The sequence below is a fragment of the Pyxicephalus adspersus genome, chromosome 4 (genome assembly GCF_032062135.1).
Source record: "Pyxicephalus adspersus chromosome 4, UCB_Pads_2.0, whole genome shotgun sequence".
Taxonomy (NCBI): Eukaryota; Metazoa; Chordata; class Amphibia; order Anura; family Pyxicephalidae; genus Pyxicephalus; species Pyxicephalus adspersus.
The window spans coordinates 7805664-7825958 of record NC_092861.1 but is presented as its reverse complement, the minus strand read 5'-3'; the positions used below and the strand labels follow the sequence as shown (position 1 = coordinate 7825958).

General features: G+C 39.5%; 1 long non-coding RNA gene across 1 annotated transcript; it reads left to right on the top strand.

Annotated features, from left to right (window-relative positions):
• Nucleotides 1–2577: 2577 nt before the first annotated feature.
• On the top strand, nt 2578–3990 carry LOC140329960 (uncharacterized). Its single transcript, XR_011920531.1, has 2 exons — nt 2578–2761; nt 3683–3990. It is a non-coding gene; the product is annotated as an uncharacterized lncRNA (long non-coding RNA).
• Nucleotides 3991–20295: the final 16305 nt, after the last annotated feature.

Sequence of the window (20295 nt, the reverse complement as noted above, 5' to 3'; positions counted from 1 at the left end):
AGCAAAGACATTTTTATCAATGATCTTCAGAAATAAATCTTCTCTGGCATCAGCAGATGATATAAGGAGTCAGTGCAGTGTCCTAGTAATAGGAAGAGAAGCTGATGTCAGTGTACAGCAAGAGATAGACAAGAACTCCAGAGCAGCAAGTAAGTGACCTGCACAGCCATGTCCACATCATTTCCGTCACACCTCACCTCCAACACCACCTACATCACACATCTTATCCATCACACCTCACCTCCAACACACCTGACCTCCATTACACATCATATCCATTAAACCCCACCTTCATTACACATCATCACACCTCACCTCCATCACACCTCACCTCCAACACACCCCCTACATCACACATCATATCTATCACACCTCACCTCCATCACACCTCACCTCCATTACACATCATCACTATCACAAATAACACAATTTCAAAACTTCATATCACATCAATTCTATTACATTTTATCTATTTCAAATAAGGTTTAGGGAACATTGTAACTCCATCTAACATCATCATTTACACATCACATAATTTCTGGATCACAAATCACACATCACATCCCCTTCTCCTTTCATCTCTATCACTCTGCACAGCATTATTGTCTTTACCCTTTCACAGCAGAACTTACATTATGAATAGAAAGGATGGGTCTCCTGCATTACACATAGAGCTGAGTGATAGGAGAAGGATGACTTACCCTTCAATAGCCAATACCAGACTGGGGCAGTTGCCTGACCAGGTTGTACAGCTATAACTGCAGTAGAGAAAAACTAGGTCACAGATCAGACTATACTGTTTAACAAGTTTTTAAATTTAAATGTCTTAATGGAGATACAAATCCTTTCATATATATAACAGTCCACACATGTGTAATTAGTCCTAATTGATGATTAGGATTAGGATATTGTCTAAGACAGTCTCAATTACAGCTGACTTCAATTTTCAAAATTATGTAAAAGGGTGGCTTGTTCCTTTTCCCACCCTTCCATCTTTACTGCTGGAAGGAGCCTTGGAGAAACCCGCAGCCTCTTGAAATACTTATGTTTCACATCTTCTGTGCATGCCAATGATTGGGCACTAGTCTGCAGGAGCTTTCCTCATATGTGAATAAACAAGCTCATGAACTCTCACATGCGCAGATTGAAATTGGCGCTTCTTTATTTATGGTTTGGAAGAAGATATGCACCCAGATCTTTTGCCTGCACAGTATAAGATTGGAAGACTTCATCAACAGTCCAGAAGAAAGAAGCTGACAGTGTGAGATGTAACAGCAAGCCCTGAAATGAGATTGGAAAGCAAGACAGTGTGAAGTTCACTGGGCATGGTATATACATTGATCAACGGTTTTCAACAAGTAAAGGCAAGTGAAGACCGAATTTTTGGGACCTGCAAGACCAATCAGGGGAGCCGAGCTGTCAGCTCCGCTCCCCTGATTGCTGTTGCAGCTCTGTAGTATGTGTGAGTGCGAGTCTCGCTGGCTGTTTTCTTCTCTCAGTGACAGATCCCCGGACACTATAGGTCAGAATGAGGGCTTGCCCTTATTGTGTCCTGTAGTGCCTGGGGATTACTCACTGACAGGAGGATTCCCATGGCTTTATTTATGAATGCAACCGCCATAATCCCCCTATTGTGATTTCCTGGATTTCTGATGGTTCCGGACCCATCAGAACTTCGATAAATGCTGGAGGCATTCTCGCTTATCCCTATTGTCCAGCTCTTGTGTAAAAGCCCATTTTCTGTTTTCTCCACCATTCTCTTGAGACTGTGCTGGGAGAAACAAAGCAAACCTTACTGTAATAACAAGTATGGATGTGACAGTGTACAGTGCCAGTACAAACAAGGACACTAGAAAAGTGCAACAATTATATAAAATCAGGAAAAAATATGGAGGGACTTAGGGATTAGGGAGGGTCTGTAGCAAAACCATTCTCTTTTTGGGGATAGGCTTTTATTGCCCCTCCTGTCTAACTGTTGCTTTCATTTGCATAAAAACATGTGAAATTGATTCACAATCACTTCTATTCCTAACTGGACAGAATGATATTCCTGAAATGGAGTTGATTTTATACCTTGTTTATTGAGTGTTTTTGAGCAGTGTATATTATTTATATTATTTTTTTATTATTCCTATTAATATTATTATTAATAAACAGGATTTATATAGCGCAAATATATTACGCAGGGCTGTATAATAAATTTGGGGTTGCAAATGACAGATACAGACAGTGACATAGTAGAGGACCCTGCCCCGAAGAGCCCACAACCTAAGAGGTGTGGAAAGTAACACACATTAGGAGGGTAAATATGTAGTGGTGGGAAGTAGTGAGGGTTTCAAATGACCCAAGAAGACGGGTAGGCAAGTTTGACAAAATAGGTTTTAGCGCTCTTTTAAATGAGCAGAAAGCAGGAGCAAGCCAAGTAGGATGAGAAAGACCATTCCAGAGAGTCGGGGCAGCTCTAGAAAAAAGCCGTGCGTATCGTCTAAACATAACATGTATTTTCTGTCAGAGTATCAATCCTTACATGTGCTCACTATTTTTTCTATTTTTGTTTATTAATTCTGTGTCAGGGTGACTTTTGTCTTATATCTATGAAAGGCCAGCATTGTCATTCGAGATTTGGACTACAGAACCCACCACTCATCATCATTACATAGGAGGAAGTTTCCATATTTCACAAAAGTAACCTGTGCAAGTCTGATATTGTTTGAAATTAAAGCGAAGAATGTGCAGGACAGACGGTATACGGTGGCTGCAAGTATGGAATTTCACAATTTATACATTTTTTAAAAGAGATAAAAATGATTCTTGGGTAAATCCATGTGAACCTGTGTGAAAAAATATAAAGACCCCTAACGCCTCAAAATGTACACAATGGCCTGATTTATTAAATCTCTCCAGGACTGAAGAAGATAGAGCAGTGATTCTGAACCAGGTTTTCATGCAAACCTAGGGTTCCTCCAGAGGTTGCAAGGGATTCCTTGAGCAATGAGCAGTTTGTGTGTCAATTTTTACCGATATCAATGATCTTTTTGGTTATCTGTAGGAGTAACATTCTTCTCAACGATCAGCAGTATAAAAAAAACACTGAACTAATGTGCTGGTTGTTGGGAAAATAATACGTATAGCAGGGGTTCCCTTCTGTTTGAAAGGTCGAGAAACACTGAGATAGACTATCATGGGCGTAATCTAGCAAAATTGGAATTAATCTGGCCCATAAATGAAAACATTTACCAAACAATATTAAAAGATTTTTAAGAAATCCATTAAAGGTTTGCTGGGTCACCCAGGGTTACCTCCTGAAGTTCATGGCTAGAGAATGAAAAGTAAATGAATGGGGTACAAGGGTTATTGAGGGTAGTAAAAATACTTCTTAATGTTTAAGAACTATTAAGCTATTCTTTTCTCTTTTTCAGGTGGTCTGTATAGTTACAAAGTAACTCTACATTTAAGTTATTTAGCCTCCAATAGCTCATTCTAACAATAGTTTTTCTTAAGATAATCACATGCCATAATGGAGGGAGCTCATACATGAGGGCTCTATCATTCCAGTGTGCATATTGTCCATAATGTCTCTTTATGGCCCTGCTTCCTAATACATATAAACACATTTGTTGAGAAATGAATAGTATAATTTATGTATTATTTATATATTGTATACATTCCTCTTTTCCAATAGACAGAACCCCTATGTACCTTCATATACAAGCTGTTCCTGGTGCTCATCATTACTGTCAGATGTTGTGCAGGTCCTCCATGTAATCTGGAGTTAAATGATGAGGTGAAAAGAATAGAGATGGAGACCAGGAGCTGATACTTGGAGGGATCGTACAGCTGACTACAAAAGCTTACAGATCATACCCCCCAGAATTCATGGATAACACCAGTACTCTAGAATGCACTTCGTAAGCAGAAACCATGTATACTTGAGTTGGACTTATCCAGGAAAGCAGGACATGCTGAGAATAAATTTGCATAATTCTGTCATACAGTCTTTTTCTAGCCAATTATGTTGGTGTTGACATCTCCTCCATTCTCATAATATCATTTACTTTGTCAACCCAGTGAGCAACGAAGGGTATAGTGGAATGAGTTGAGGAGCAGCCGGCAATAGGTGACAGTGGATAGTTTTCCTATAGAAACCAGGTGGATTCGGCATTACACATAGCCACCTTCGGGCAAAGGGCCAAAGGGTTCGCCATACAAATCAGAACAGATGTTGAATACCTTGCCCCAAAATAATTGCAGATTCGGTCAGGACCACAAGACATGAAGATAATCTCCTTCCTCAGATCCACATCTTCAACAAGAACAGAGGGGAACATACGATGGAGGGAAACAGGATCCCTATACCAACGTGTTAAAATTTTTAAATTTTTCTCCTGTGTGTACCCACAGACCGATGATTTGTGTGTGAGTTCATAGGCTGCTAGCCAGCCCGACTCTGCAGTCTCCAGGCCAAGGTCCCTATTAGGGATGATCGAGAATGCCTCTTGCATTCTCGCAAAAATTTCCCCGAACTTCTGATGGGACCGCAAAATTTTGGTGAAACGATTTTACGAATTCCATTGAAGTGCAGGTTCCCACAGTCCAGGGCTGTACTTATCATTGATAAGTACAGCCCGGGGAGCATGGGAACATGCGGTCACAGCTGGTTGGAGGCACGCAAGATTGAAAGTCAAATAGAGCCTGTGCAATCAAAAAGTAGTCTATGCGACTGTAAGTTTTGTGAGCACAGGAATAAAAACTATAATCCCTGGCAGCAGGGTGAGATATGTGCCATGTGTCCACAACACCCAGACTATACAATACCTTACCCAGACTAAACAAGTTTTGAAAGGGCCATTGCGGGGACCACTGACTTCTCTGATGAGGTGTTAATCTGCAGAACTAAAGGAACATTAAAATCCCCATCAATGATCAGATGGTTGTGACCAAAACGTTCCAATTCAGATATCAACTGGGTAAAGAAATAGAGTTGGTCTTGATTAGGGGCATACACAATAACAATAGTATAGATCACATCATTAAGTTTAATTGATAAAAAATGTAGCAGCCCTGAGGATCAATACATGAATCGAGAACAGTGGGAGCAAAAGATTTGTTAAAGGCGATTGAAACCCCTTTGGATTTAGCAGAGGGGTTAGGGCTATGGAACCACTTAGTATAATTGGGATTTTTAAGCAAATGGATAGAGTCACTTCTAAAGTGAGTCTCCTGCAAAAATAGTATTTGAGTTTTAGCTTTGTGGAAGTGATACCAAATGTGGCTCCTCTTTTCTGGAACATTAAAGCATCTATTAGAGAGGCCAAGGATAAACGTTCAGCCACCATTATTGTACACAAATCTGGAAAAAATTAGTTGAAATATCGCCCTGTTTCCCTAAGGGCGTGCTGGGTGAAGGGTGTGTGGAAGGGATGTAAGATAAGTAAGATGCAAAAAACTGCGTCAGGATCCCTAGATGAGGTAACGTGGGCGATGCAACAAACGGAGGCTCCCGTCCAGGTTCGCCAACAACAGTCAGTACATGTCATAACAATAGGACTAAAGAAAAATCACAGCTTATCATAAAGATACATTAAAAATACTGTTTAAACTCTCATAAAGATCTCAATTGGACAATTAGAGAGATAATGGAACAGTAAACAGAGGAGAAATAAGGCAGCCAGGAAGAACTGCCATAGGGAAAATCAAACATAGACTAAAGTGCATTAGATTATACTTATAAAACAATCAGAGGTAACAAAATTCCCAGGGCACGCCCCTAGAAAAGAGGAAAAGCCTCAGTCCCAGTCAATGATCATGGGTGTCACGATCCACGGGTGGTGAGGAGCTTGAGGTGAGGAGCTTGAGGTGGAGACTTGGGACTGGTTTTGATCCAAGGTGACGGAGGTGGAGGGTCCAAAAGCAGAAGTTGAACAGGCCATTCGTGTAAAGGAAGATCCACAAGCCCTATGGAGCAGAGGGAGGCAGTTTTCCCATTATTAGTGGCCAGCAGCAGGGAAATCCCCATCTATATTTAATATCTTGAGATTTGAGAGTTTCCAAGATGGGTTTAAGTGCCCTGCACTGAGCCAGAGTATGGCGGGATAAGACCTTCAGCAGGATAATTGGCCTTTGAACAAGATGGAGGATTGTGCACGGGCCGGACGCATGATGTCTTCCTTCAAACAGAAAGAATGCACTCTGCACACAATGTCACAAGGTTTTATTGGGTCTTGGTTCCTAGGTCCCAAGGTTCTGTGGACTCTCTCAAGCTCAATGTGGTGGTCTTTAGGCTTGAGGAGTAAATAATTAAACACAGCAGTCACTGCAGGGATCAGTTCATCACTTTTTAGCAATCTCTTTGATTCTAATGTTATTACGCTGATTCCTGTTCTCAAGATCGTCATTTTGGTAGATAAGTTGTTGTAGTAGTGTGGAGTGGGCATTTAAAGCCTCTGTATGCTTAGTAGGATGCCCCCTGAAGCATTCTGTAATGCTTTCAATCTCTTCAAGTCTGTGTCCAATATCTCCCTTAAGCTCGCCACATTTCTGCCTCTTAGGTATGAGGCATATGTTGGATTATAGCTTCCAAGTCAGATTTGGTAGGGAGGGCCTGCAAATTTGATTCTAAGTCCCACTGAGGAGACTGGGAAACAGAAGGCGCCCCCAGAAGAGAACTTGCAGCCATAGGGGGTTGTGAAACAGGGTCCCTGGGGCTGCCCTGTGGAGGAGAGGCAGGAGAAGTGCTCACCTGAGGCAGTGCTGAGGCGGGAGGCTCTAAGGCCTTCTTTCTGGCTCCTCGTGGCCGGAGCAGAAGAACTGCCCGTGTTGAAGAAGGTGCCGATCTCATGGGTTCAGGCACTGCTGGAGGGGACACCAGAGTCCGGGTGTCCATGCTTGCCCATTCGTGCGAGGAAGAGAGAGGAGATAGCTGTGTGAAGTAAAAAAGGTGGCTGCAGACGGGGGAGCTCACACCATACATTTCACTCTGCCATGTGCCAGTGCCCCCTGGTTTCTACTTTTAGATGAGACATTTTGCTTCAAAAACTTAGAATTAAATAAAGTGACTTTTGAGGCATTTTGCTTTAAAGTTAGCATGACTTCAGCAAACATATTTGCCAGTGATTGCTGACTTAGCTCTTTGTGTCCCTTACTTGAAAATGTATGCAAAACAGGAGGTCAGTGAGTGAAAATAGTTTACACCTTTTAGGCTTTGGACTTTAAAGCAATTGATATTACTGATACATAACCTTGACTCCCCACCAATGGGGCCCCAGGAGATAAGGGAGACTGTCAGATGGTTAAATCTTCATGAGCCATGTAACAATTTTTTAAGTTGACTGACCCTTTATCACAAAAAATGTAATGTAAACATAATGCTATGTCTGAAAAAATCTTTTTATTATATATATTTGTTTGTAGATCAGCTTTACATTATGTCCGGCATCTCTTGGCCTTTATGTTTGCCGTAGAAGAAATAAACAGAAGATCGGACATCTTGCCCAATATCACCCTAGGATACAAAATTTATGATTCCTGTATGTTTGAACATAAAGCTGTACAGAGTATGCTGAGTATATTATCCGGGATGGAAGAAGCCGTCCCAAACTACAGGTGTAATCAGGATCACAAAGTGGTGGCTTTCATTGGACACTTGTTCTCTTCCTTATCGATTTCAATGGCTGGAATATCTGGGCTCTACAAATATCCTCAGGTAATACAATTTATATATTATCCTAATATGTACCAGTAATTTTAAACCAAAAAGAATAAGCCTGATATTCCTGTCCGGCAGTGGTGTATACCACATAATTGCTGGACCAAATACCAAATCCTTTGGCAGGTAATACGATAAACATGTATTTTTTTGAGGTATGGAAAATTACAAGTCCACCTAATCATTGTTTTAATGTTCATTTAGGAAACATTTGCATCTCTTATATACTGTAACAGTTTTCCAGAAGAGTGTGTCCTGGCTGTCCATTGTGTAATAAAGGTAATTTAGGTTGCTCCAAAAAATTGGTAAATAATGAATGTTTCATTTTCTTGAAGGGACCTATTCAGGGGTCAATGTGATCACGGCAACAAAAAGGTATTTGTGTTGCCTTCCTTGTCATCAAGGAATCAAACTAATACTATGATTGGTGTCACCGATGGCTACCTAGTTATAACTGATGGTTTTTGTTGCTTCAACAAAGTGTGGTAAGTGGTATATACATCCTGGATTTGTAGCCGCATCAGTGAAGCACATAAACTCCATAGAGCATCTAATGCATTCTATAATGTACTTAATAGGAGCTTTCTGTTACTGATAGAGTCACTGTAGCAAATAAAAAGCAATCCAATGCATGGGGACTTTGACAATTATGTTTTTTCCAATAGTTTTTGTTGGTGCTGCACGTCCATCAAGTGAATAGCAGCTGGTTAAAAATATGAAATAGGAGCAAACTTTCCCGGCTTTAGGCTTTTGGTTGCCTATGGCCCATGCCTAGGCAGAATACCTGAAGCACAGAATGACACCTTTTTGCTTGGACAGCAACATTGTCTTCAGAAATGAAGGCATGTCGTCTCCGCAGTCTAGCACTGATTCTCATCTGGATTGAAGAATACTCATTTTTTTTCAACCCACTTCTTGCAAGCTCAACCATACTCCCATTTATGGGATACATTGTCCTTTTATCCTGGGCTTACAGAATGCTTCAGGAAACTGTGCCACTTTATTATGTGACTCTATTCTCTGCAAATTTTAGAACTGCTTTAGCCAAAAGGAAGAGGGAGTAGTCCATTCAAGTTGAGCAGAATGGAAAAATTCTGCTGCTTTGATTGGTTGGAAAAAGGAGTGTCCCGAAACAAGGACAACAAAATGATACATAGATGGTTCAAGGTCCACCAAGGACCATGTCCTGGAGCTAACATGGGTAATGGAGTTTCACTGTTGGGAGTTCATTCCTGCCTGGAGGCCTCTGTTCCAACCCCATGATAGCAAGTCAGGATATGTCTGTGGTTTGGTGCAGGATGGGAGGTACATTTGTGTCAGGTTCAGGCATTTTTCTTTGTGTTTTTGAGCGTGTGGAGACTAAACAATTAAGGAGCAGCTAAAGCAAGTCTGATAATCAAGATTATAAGTTTATACTAGTATTTTATATTTTTGTTTCACTGTTTTGAATACTTTTTATATTAAGCCCTGTTGTAAAACAAAAAAGAAAAAACTGCAGTTTCATCTCCATCTTGTAAACTGCACCTATTGCTGAAAAAAGTGTATAACTGGAAATAATTACTGTGATTTCACTTGATTAATAGTCACAATATGATGGAATGGGTGAAAACAGTGAGTTGGGGTGAGAGGAGTTCTGACAAACTTGGGTTTTAATAAACATGTCAAAATATGTCCAAAGTCAGTATACAAAATTGGCAAGTTTGCATTTATGTTAAAAAACTATACAAAGTACTAAGGGAAATCAGTTGCCTATAAATCCAATAAGACTTTTCCATGAGTTTAGAAAGGTTATCATGGGCCTGCAGCCCAAAAGAACATCACCCACTTTTATTGTATATTTATGCACGTCAGTGCCACTTTTTGTATCACCAATAATTGCCCATTGATGAATAAGCGCAGGAGGAGAAAATGACCCAGTACATCATTTAACCAGCTTGAGGACTTTAGAAATGTATAATAAAATAAAATATGCACACTCCTGAATTAGACAGCAACTCAGCATTTCCCTTAATGCAGTTTGCACTAACATCCCCTCCCCCCATCAAGACCTGCAGCCTTGTAAAACATATGGGATTGTATTCTCCAGATCAGCTATGGAGCCATGGATTTGGTACTGAATGACAAACGTCTCTTCCCCTCTTTTTTCCGCACGGTTCCTGATGAGTATTCCCAGTACAGAGCCATTGTCCTCTTGATAAAACATTTTGGCTGGAACTGGGTAGGGATTTTACTGACAGATGATGAGAACAGCCAGAGAGCCAAGAAGCCAAATTGTGAAATGTGAAAAGTGTAATACATATTGCTTTTTCTCCTTCACCTATATTTAGTGGATTATACTGGTAAGATCATATAATTATTTTTTTGTAAATGCTTGAATAAAGAGGTAAAATATGTATATTGAAGGGTGCTTGCTACTTTGTAAGTTTGCTACTAATGTGATGTGATGTTTGTGATACAATACAGGGCAGGAAGTGAATGAAAACCTTTAGGAAGACAAATATTTTAGAAAGTATTTTAGTCAAAACAACAAAATTAATTTACCTGGGCATAAAACCCTATACCAATGCAGGAATGTTTTGTTCAATTTATTAGCAATTCAGGTACAGGTAGTTCCTGGGTTACATACAGGATATGGACTGTAGGTTTGTTTTGAAGTTGAATTTGTATCTAAGTCAGAAGAGGTACATTATTTTAATAAATGCAATTAGGACAGATGTTTGTCTCAACATATTATTAGGCAGCGTCATGTCAGTTACTGTATAAAATTCTCACTGTGAGTTAATCACAAAATAAGCAAAAAAACAAAGCAAAAAAATACAAAAAACTTTATGGAGCCTAGATATTCCTTAACTTCTGGAGCAAGCTGTGCTTTGATATACAACACAAAAAAACTGCAGAGTTTGTCCTAGTCAATAAAGAGTTACAAGAGCCTGCAGAACAGCAAAAGATTTCTTCTGCAAGTAATGTGAACCACCCCCACCCCCATCAAGCCTCCGTTCTGCACAGGAGCGAGTAGGGAAGCCCACTTGTATCTAGAAGTTGTCCGTATGTCGGACGTCCTTAACTCGAGGACTACCTGTATTGACTTCTCTTTCAGTTGAAGTTCCTAATTCATCACTCCTAGGTTTCTTAAGTTCTCAAAAATAATATAAAACCTTTAATTTGGGTTGTGCTAATAGTATGAACAACCAGAAAATGTATCAATTATTTCATTATCCCTTTGTGAAAATGTTCCATATCTTTCTGTCCTGGGGACACAACAGAAAATGAGTGAAATCCCCCACCAAATCAAAGGTAAATCCCACCTTAGATATATATAACTAGATATATATAACTGGGGCAGATGTGCACATTGGGAGAATTCTTCTGATCTCTTGCTTTGATAATGGGAATTGTACATTTTTTCTGTCCAAGTATTACTAGTCACCAAGACAAAAAAAAAAGGGGTTAATGTCCCCAGAGGAGACACAGAAAGCAAAAAACTTGAAATATCAACGTTACGCTACAGTTACATTTCCATTCATGTTCATTCATGTGTAATTTATCTCATATTGCCAGACTCCTCGCTCGTTCTGCAGTGAGAGCTGCCTTACCGGATACAGAAAAGTCCCCCAGGAAGGGCGGCAGAGATGCTGCTATGACTGTGTGCCCTGCGCAGAGGGTGAGATCTCCAACCAATATAATAATAATAATAATAACCAGACCGGTCAGTGATATTTATCTACGAACTATTTATATCTATGAACTATTTCTTTATGTTACACAGCTTTATGGTGTAAAGGAGATAGAAGTAAAAAAAAAGGAACACAGTGTTTGCCAAGGTACATTTTTTAGCTACTGCTAGTCAGGAAAAGACGTTAGAAGCAACAGTATTATAAATGGTGGAATTTTCCATTATAAACAGTCTATTTTTGTTACATTTTTGAATTAAAATTTGCCTGATTTCTAATATTGTAGGATTTAAGTGACTTACATAAATTGTGCTGGACGCTATCCAAACATTTGTGTATCCTCAAAAAGTAAAACCTTTTGAGTTTAGACAAACTATGGGTAGCAGGAAAGAGGATACCAGCCACATTACTAAACACACCAAATTCTTCACATGAACATCAACTTACATTCTTGAGAACACAGTGGAATTTCACATCAAAAATAGATGCAAATTTTAATACATTAATTTCACCATATAAAAATAACAACTCCCTCTGCCACTCCCCCATTTTCCATTTTCATATAATGAAAATAAACATTTTAAAATATAGCAACTGAACTAAGTGAAAGTGTAAAAAAATGAACAGAATCCCTTTAATATAACCAATGAAAGAAGATGGACACTTTGCTGCTGTCGTAGTCTCAACCAGATGATGGAATCAGTTTACAAGTACAAGATATACATAAAAATTATAAATTATTTGTGCCTCCCTCCCTGTCTATTTTAAAATTGACCTTTGTAACTGACCAATTCTTAATATGCCCCCAGAGCCCTTTGATCGTACCAGACCCTGTGACGGAAGTTCAACTATGTCCTGCAATTGACTGGGTGATAATGTGTGTTATAGATATGGCATCCACGTACCAAAAAACTTTTGTGGGCGAGTGTCTAAATACTGGGTGGCCTCTGTCTTATCTATAATCATTAATGATTGAAGATATTGTACAAGCTGTGTGATGCTAGGAGGGTTCGGTTCTAACCACATCTTAAGGATACTTTTTGGTGGCAGGAGACACAAGTGTTCAAATTTGGTCACTGGAAACAGTAAGTGACTTCTCCACCATGTTGCTATGGAAAAGAGCTAAATGTGGAGATAATTGCCTAGTGTGTCCCATGACTGTGCTCATGAAGTCAAAAACTCACCTCTAATAAATAGATATCTGAGGACAATCCCATAGTGCATGTTCCAGAGAGGCCATAACCAAGGCACATTTAGAACACACAGTCAACCTGCTAGGAGTAATTTGGGGTATAATGTTTAGGTTGAAAGCATAATATGCCCTATGTAATATTTTAAATTGGTCTGCCCTCAATTGTTCACTGACTATGTTTTAACGAATACATGTCCAGCTAGATTCGAGTAGTTCCAGTGTCTCTGAGTAGGAACTGTTTAAAAACAAAGCCCAGCAACGTACAAATGATAAGGAGGACTCCTTGTCCACAGCAATATCTATTAAGAGAGGGTAGATATGGGACATGTTTGGATGATGCTGCACCGAGTATTTGTAAAACCGGGGGTGGTAATACAAAGTTTAGCTGTATACCTTGCAATCCAAAAAAGGTGAATTTCACCTGTAAATAACAGACAGTGATGTGATGGGAGAGCATTTTTAATCCGCAAAATATCAAAAGGCAAAAGATTACTGGAATCGTCCAATAAGTGTGTTCCCACAACTCATATGCCTTGTATACAGATCCCTGAGGAAAACAAGGTGTGGTACGAATGGGTGCCACTCTAGTGGTCCCAATTAGGCATTGATACAATTTCTTTGTCTTTCTCCATGATAAGTGTCAATTAAAAGTAGATTGACTCGCAATTTGCAGGGCGCGGTCGCAAATGGCGTGTTTAACAGTTTCAGTAGAGACCAGGGCTGCACTAGTAGGGATTCAAGTTTCACCACAGTATAGTGATATGTGCCGTGCCACCAATCTTTAACATGGCGTAACAGACACGCTAGATTGTATTTTCGCAAAACTGTGAAGTTAATGCCCAGATTTTGTTTAGGACAAGACAATTTAGATCTGACAATACAGGGGGTCTTGCCCTGCCATAGGAAAGTTCCAAAAGCTGAATGGAGTCTCTTAACATCAGAATGATGCAAGAGAAATGGCAGGGTTTGCATCAGGATACAACAGCCTTGCAAAGCCTATCATTTTTATAAGGTGTGGCAGAGTGTCCCTAAAATGTTAGGGAAAGTGTTATAAAGGCTCCAGGGAATAGATTAGTTATGTGTGTGTAGGTTGTTAGGAGCCAGCCAAGGGAACTGAAGGGTGAGTTCCTTGACCCAACCCTGATTTGGGATATATTCACTCAGGTGCAAGGGGAGGAAGTGATCAGCCAGTGTGTTCCAGGCTGCATGAGCAGGAAAGTGATCAGTCAGTGACTGGAGAGTGATCAGAGAGGCTGAGAAGGCAGCCACAGTGTTCCAGGCTGAGCGAGAGCCAGAGGGTTCCAGGCTGAGCGAGAGCCAGAGATTCCAGGCTGAAGAGAGAGCCAGAGTGTTCCAGGCTGAAAAGAGAGCCAGAGTGTTCCAGGCTGCATGAGAAGGGAGCAGAGCTCTAGGAAAGCCAGCAGCAAAACAATACTACAAAGCTGTGAGTCAACAGTACTGATATAGTGTATGTTAGAAAGAGAGGGCACCAAGTGAGGAAGTCAGATGCCCGGTCGGGCTACTGTTTATTATAAACATAACTGCAGTTATTTTGGACATTTGCTGTCTGTTGTCTATCTGCCCTGCAAGCATCCCGATACCATGAGCAATCCCCCTGTGCTATGTGACAAAGGTTAGAGCAACCCATTAAAGACAAAGGCAGGTTTTTCCAGTGATGCCAGTTCAAACACAATTTTAGTTATGAGCGGGGTATTTATATGTGAACATGAAAGACAGGCAGGGTTTTTTGGCAAAAATGATCCTATATTTTACATATTCATAAGATAAACAATATTTGCTTGCTTGTACAGTATATTTCAGTACGGGCACATTCCTTGAGGTCCAGTACCTATACACTAGACATAGATCATCTATTTAGTGGTATTATCGTTTCTAATAGTTCCGTGTAAGGTTAAGCAAACCAAATGTGCGAAGAACACAAATAGGTGTTTTTGCATGCAGCCTTGTTAACCGACGCATTTCGCCCTCTGTAGGGTTCCTCTGTTCGCTAAATGTAAAAGTTTGCATGTGACCTAGGTATATTCATTAAACATAGAAAAGGTATTAGTGAATCATCTTAAACTATGCATCAACTAATCATCTTCTATATGTATTAGATATAGTTCAAACAAGGTATATAAATTTGTGCATATAGTCTAAATACAGGTCAAGAAAAACATAATACATCAAAAATATATCTACTAAAACAAAAACATATACATATAAATTGTCAAATTAAGTTTGTAAACTGTTTAGTGATTCCTAAATTATTTAGAGTTTATTTGAAAATAGGATAATTTACATTTTCCGATAACAAGGATATTTGGGATAGATCATGTATGCTTTTTTGAAGGGCAATAGTCCCATGTTTATTTAGTTATCTGGACATAAAAGAAAGAGGTGTTGCAGGGGTTTAACATATGTTATATGTTTTTTGCTTTTTGGTCCAAAGTTAACAATAAAGTTGCTATGTTTTTTATTCATAAATTAGTCTTTTTTGAAATGCTTAGTAATATTGGTATTTACCTGGTAAAAAGGGACAAGGTTAGGATTTGTGGTGGCTGGTTTTGCAGCTCACCAGTAACAATGAAGGTAGAGGGAAGGAAAACAGATCATGGATAATTTTTGGATCACTGAAAAAACAATAAAAAACAGTATGTAACAATACTATTAGGAACTGACTTATAGCTTCTGCTATGCTGGAAGTCATTTTAAAGAGGTTTTACCTTGTCCCTGGGTGTTGCTGGGTCTACAGAAAGAGCCGCTGCTGCTGTTTGTTTGTAAAGACGCGCCAAGGAGTCCCTGACCCGCTCTTTAACTACGAGGAGAGTGGACTCCCTCTGATGCTAGGGGCTCTGGAGGGCCGCCCACAGAGGAAGAGTCACTCTCTCCCCTATGTGCGCAATAGTTACGACCACAGGGGAGGTGTTAGTTATGCCTGGAACCCTCCCATCGATCGTCAGCACCTTAGAGAGATGTCACCCCTCTTGGTGATTGATCCAAGGTGGGTGGACATGTACATGATGTCTCACCTATGGGGAGAGGGGAGAACTCGATAGTATTCAGTTCAGCTCAAATAGCATCCGAACAAAGGTTCTGATGCTCCCGTCCCCATACAATGCTTGGTGGGAGGGGGTAAGAGGGGGGTGTTTAGTGTGTTTCCCGCACCAACGTCACCCTGCACATGCTGGGTGAAGACAGAAAAAAGAAGACGTCTCCAGAGGAGCTGCGGGGACAAGGTAGGGGGTTTGTTTCAGTTTTAATCTGATTGTCATACAATGTTGTATGACAATCAGATTGCACTGTAACGCTTGATTCTATTTTTAGCTACCCCATGCCTAGTTCGGGGTAAACGCTTTCAGCAAGTTTTTTTATCGTGAAATAGGCTTGGGGTAACCGCCCAGGAGGTTAAAGAGACTTTTCACCAATGCTAAAAATCTAGCAAACAAGATAGGGGAGTTGGAAGCCTTAATGAGTGAAGAGAATTATGACTTATTTGGCATTGCTGAATCCTGGCTTTGTTGTCGCATGATTGGGCTGTCAATATTCCTGGGTATACTCTCTTTTGTAAAGACATAATCAAACAAAAGGTGGTGGTGTCTGTCAGTATGTGAGAAGTGATCTAAAAGTGAATGTGAAAGAAGAAATTGCGGAGGGAACAAGCAATGAGGTTGAGGCATTATGAGTGCTGTGAGGGTGGAGTTGAATGTGGGGTTGAACAACACACAATTAATTATTAGAGTCTGCTATAGGCCCCCCAGTGCTAAGTAAGAAATAGAAAATCAACTATTTGCACAGATAGAAAAAGCAGCAAAAAGTGGAAGTGTTTTAATTATGGGAGATTTTAACTACCCTGACATTGACTGAAGTAATGGGACAGCAAAAGGGAGGACATTTGTAGATTTAATACAAGATAGTTTTATGGTACAGTTTATAGAAGGTCCAACAAGAAATGATACTCTGTTGGAGCTAGTTCTTTCTAACAATGCAGAGCTTATAACAAATGTGCAAATAAAAGAGAATCTGGGTAGCAGTAACCATAATATGATTTCATTTAATGCAAGTTGTAAACAGGAAGCAAAAACAGAAAAGATAAAATTTTCCATTATCTCTGTGACTTGGACTGTGAGACAATATTGTCCTCAAAGAACACTGAACAGAAATGGGAATCTTTCAAGTCTGTTCTACAAAGCATACACAAAAATAAATTCCAATGGGTAATAACTTTCAGAGGCTAAAATTAAAGCCTATGCGGCTCACTGCTGATGAGCCATAAGGAACAAGAAAAGGGCATTCCAAAAATATAAAAATGAAGGATCACTTTCATCGTTTGAAAACTATAAAGAATATAACAAAAGGTGTAAAAAGGAGATAAAATGTGCAAAACTTCCAAATGAAAGACAGATTGCAAAAAGGAAAGTAAGGCAAACCCCTCAAAATGTTTTAAATATATCAATAGCAAAAAGATCAGATCTGAGCATTTAGGGCCCTTAAAGGGTGTGGCTGGGTTGGTAACTGGGGATAAAGAAAAGACAGATTTACTAAACACTTTTTTTTAGCTCTGTGTACACTAAGGAAAATCGGAGAGTTCAAGTCCAAATTCATAATAGCAATGTCACTGCCTTAAATGACACACAATGGTTCAGAACTGATGTGATTGAGAAACACCTGGGAAAAATTAAGGTTAACAAAGCACTAGGACCTGATGGATTACATCCACGTGTTCTCAAAGAGTTGAGCTCGGTTATTGCAAAGCCATTTTTTCTCTATAGTCACTGGCAAGGTACCAATGGATTGGCGTAAGGCCAATGCGGTTCCTATCTTCAAAATGGCAGCAAAGTAACTACGGACCAGTTAGTTTAATGTCAATAGTTGGAAAGGTCCCAGAGAGTTTGATAAAGAACCACACAAAGGAGTTTCTGCTAGAAAATAATATTATCAGTGATAGTCAGCATGGCTTTAGGAAAGACTGAAGTTGTCAAACACATTTACTCTCTTTTTATAAGGAAGTAAGTAAACAGGTAAACAGTAGCAGTTGATATAGTGTACTTGGACTTTGCTAAAGCATTTGACACTGTACCCCACAGACAGTTAATATGCAAGTTAGGGTCAATAGGTTTAGAAAAGTTAATCTGTAAATGGATAGAGAACTGGCTTAAAGACCGCATGCAGAGAGTATGAGAGGTTGTAATTAATGATTCATACTCTGAATGGTCTAAGGTTATTAGTGGTGTACCCCAGGTACCTTTACTGTTTAACATCTTTATAAATGATATAGAGTTTGGGATTAAAAGTACCATTTCTGTGTTTGCAGATGACACCAAACTATGTAATGGTATTATGTCCATACCGGATGCCTTTCATCTACAAACAGACCTGAATGTACTGTTTGATTGGGCAGCCAAGTGGCAAATGACATTCAGCTTAGATAAATATAAAGTTGCAGTGATGGAGACATAATCCTGCCCCTGTAGAAAGCATTGGTCAGACCACATCTGGAATATGCAGTCCAGTTCTGGGCACCAGTTCACAAAAAGGACATTGTGGAATTGGGGAGAGTGCAGAGAAGGGCAACTAAACTAATAAATGGAATGAAGGAGCTCAGCTATGAGGAGAGATTAGCTGAACTGAATCTATTCTTCCTTGAGAAAAGATGTTTAACCGTTCCCAGATTATGACCCCCAGGTAGAGGCGGGGAAGATGATATTACAATGTAACGAGGGCTCTGTCACTGTTTTCTACATTGTGATTGGCTACATGGGGTGTCTGGCTGTGTTCAGCTTTATTGTAGCTATTTTAGCTGCAAAACTTCCAGATACATTTAATGAAGCTCAGTACATCACATTCAGCATGCTGGTCTTCTGCAGTGTTTGGATCGCCTTCATCCCAGCCTACCTCAGCACCAGAGGGAAATACATGGTGGCTGTGGAGGTCTTCGCCATCTTGTCCTCCAGTGCTGGACTCCTGGGCTGCATCTTCTTTCCTAAATGTTATATCATTCTGATGAGACCAGAGCTGAATGTAAAGTCTGCCCTAGTGGTAGAAAGGAAAACCAAGTATAATTGTATATGAGGTGCATGTAATAATAGTTCAAATAAGTTAATATAGACCAACGTAGAACAAGATATTTGACATCATTGTCAAAAGAAAGGATTGTTTATCTAAAATCAATTGTATGTAATCAGTTATACATTTATAACTTAGGAAAATGAAAAAACAAGGCTAAAGTGAAATATAAGCATCGCTCTGATCAATAAAGGTATACAGCTTTGAGACCTGAAGTGGTTGAGTGAAAACTTGATGGTATTTACAACTTTAGCAATTGTAAAACATAAAGCACAAGATTAAGGGGAAAGAAGAATATAAGTACTTTGTTGTTTTGCTTATTCAGAGTATTGTTTTTGAGGTTTAATATTTTAAAATGTTTGTTGGTGCTTATATGTCCCATGAGTTCCAATTAAAAATGTTATACTTTTTGAGATCAGATTTTTTTTCTTTTATTCATTTTATTAATAAAGAAAATAAATATGTAGTTTTGCATGAAATGAATATATATATATATATATATATATATTAAATTTTTATATATATATTTATTTATTTAATTAATTTATTGATCACTGAAGTCAGGTTGATTTCCTAAATCCATATATGCAGATATTTATATATATACTTCACATTAGGCAAAAGGATGGAGGATTAGAGACAGAGCGTGAGTCAGCGAGAGTAGTAGCAGTGTATGGCCTCTGGTCAGCTATCGCCAGGGAGACCACATTGGTAAGTGTCATGGAGAGATGTGTGTGGTGCATTGTCAATGCCACCCAGAAATGTGGTATACAATTTTTGTGAATGGAGTACTGACAGGCGCCAGCAGCACCAGCAGGAAGAGGAGGTGGTGGGCCCTGAGAAGGAGTGTCGACCATGTTGGTAACTGGCTTCTAGGAATGAGCAATCCAGATTATTAAATTCAATCTCACGGCGAATCGGGATGCTCTCGCTTACGGAACATTTAAGCGAGAACGGCCTTGTGATTCACCATGAGGTTGTATTCTTGCCGAACAAACAAGGGGAAATCTAAGGGGCAGGAACACCCACTATTTCCAGCGGGAATGGCATGGCTGGGAGCGAATCTTTTCCTCCCAGGATGCACAGCAAGGCCCAGCAGCACCAATCAGCAGAGATATCAGAATAGGTATATATACAGGGAAGGAGGGAGGGGTTAGTCACTTCATCTTGTGTTCTGTGTAAGGAAAAGAAGCAAGGAGAGAAGTGCACTGTGACAGGGACAGGTTAGGAGCCTTCTGTATATCTAAAAATATACAGATTGTACAGTTTTTCTTGCTACCTCTTGCTATTTATCCAAAAAGGCAAAAACATTTTTGTGCTACTCTACAAAAAAAGATATTTCAGTCTGATACCTCTTGCAATCTATCGCATATCTATCACAAAAGCCATTGTGCATTGTGACAGGGCAGGTTAGGAGCCTTCTGTATATCTTGAAATTTACAGATTAGGCATATAAAAATTGATACCTCTTGCTATTTTTAAAAAAAGGCAGAAACATTTCTGTCCTACTGTACAAAAAACACATATTTCAGTCTGATACCTCTTGCAAGCCATTCAAAAAGCCATAAAATTTCTGTATTTCTCTAAAAAAATACTGATATTTAATTTTGAAAGCACTTGCTATATCTCCACAAAGCCAGAAAAATGTCTGTATTTCGCTC